A 1,494-nucleotide genomic window follows, 5' to 3' on the forward strand; every position below is an offset into this window, starting at 1 on the left:
GTCCTGATTGCCCAGTGCAAGCCCACAGCCACTGTGACCACTGCCTCCCTCCTCACGGACTACACCTCCATGAGCCTCCACCACACCTTCAGCCTGACCAGACCGAAACAGACCCCCCAAATCAATCAGTCCGTGGTCCGTCCCACCGTCCTCTCCAGTCTCCTTCGGCCAACCTCAGTCAAAGTCCTTTGGCTCCTCTGTCTTTCATTCCCCACATGCAGTTCAGGAGCAAGTCCTGGGTCTGCGCCTCCAGAACATTGCAGACCCATCCATCCTTGGCAGCCCTCTGCAGACCTGCACTCACCGTCTACCCCGATGGCCCTGACCTCTGTCCTCCTGCACTCCAGCCTCTCTTACTCCCACACTCCAGGCTTCCCCAGCAGACAGAGGGGCCTTTAAAAAAAATTATGGTTATAAAATATATATACACACACACACACACACACACACACACACACACATAACATAAAATCACTCTTTTTAACCACACAATTCAGTGGCATTAATTATATTCTCAATGCTGTGCCACCAACATCATTATCTATTTCCAAAACTTTTCCATCACCCCGGACAGAAACTCTGTGCCTCTTATGCAAAATCTTCGTCTCCCCCTCCCCGCAGCCCAACAACCACTAACCTGCCCTCTGTCTCTATGTACCTGCCGGTTCTGGACTTTTCATATCGATCGGATCTTACAGCCCTGTGCTGACTTCTTCCACTCAGCGTTGTGTTTTCGAGTTCATCTAAGTTGTAGCATGTCAGAGCTCCCTCTTTATGACGGTGTAATATTCCGCTGGATGGGCCACCTTTTGTTTATCCATCATCCAAAGACGGACCCTGGGCTGTCTCCACAGAGGGGTCTTGTCAAAGGCAATCTGGACAGATCGCTCCCCAGCTTAAACCCCTGCACCAGCTCCGGTTCCACGGCCCATGGGGCCACACGTGCTCTGACTCCTGCCCCCCTCCCCCATGCTCCAGCCACCGGTTCCCACCACAAGGCCTTGCCTGTGTCTCCAGCTCCACATCCCTCAGATCTCAGCTCAGATGTGCACCCCTCAGAGGTGCGGACGGGCCTCCAACGCCCTGCATCACAGCACCCTGAGTCTGTGCCTGCCCACCCGGTCCCCAGCATCCTGTAACCTCCTAGGTCCTGTTTCCCTCTTGGTAAAATGGGGATACCTCACAGGATAGCCAAGCGATAAGGTGAATTCATTCATGTGAAACGCTTAGGGCCGCACCTGGCACATGGTGAGTGCCGTGTCCCTGCAGCACGTCTCTCCCAGGTGACTTTACCTGTGTAGCCGTGGATTGCATTTGTACCCCCAGGAGAATGGAAGTTCCTGAGACCGTTTCCTGGCGCCTAGACATGCAGTAGGTCCTCAAACCAACATTTACCAAATGAACTAAGATGAGTGACGAAGGATGGTAGTGGGGGCAGCTGGAGATGGGGGCATGTGCCCTGCAACCTAGGCCAAGCCTGGCCCACACTGGCTA

The 1,494-nt window shown here is 54.0% G+C and overlaps 1 long non-coding RNA gene across 1 annotated transcript in view; it reads right to left on the reverse strand.

Moving 5' to 3' along the window:
• The window catches only part of LOC107184011, a 10,544-nt gene extending 10,142 nt beyond the window's left edge, over positions 1 to 402 (reverse strand). Inside the window, exon 1 of the long non-coding RNA XR_001514825.1 lies at positions 327 to 402. This is a non-coding gene — a long non-coding RNA (uncharacterized LOC107184011). The remainder of the gene's footprint in view (positions 1 to 326) is intronic.
• Between the last annotated feature and the right edge of the window lie 1,092 nt (positions 403 to 1,494).

This window comes from Myotis davidii, unplaced genomic scaffold, assembly GCF_000327345.1.
Source record: "Myotis davidii unplaced genomic scaffold, ASM32734v1 scaffold1204, whole genome shotgun sequence".
In the NCBI taxonomy this organism is placed as follows: Eukaryota; Metazoa; Chordata; class Mammalia; order Chiroptera; family Vespertilionidae; genus Myotis; species Myotis davidii.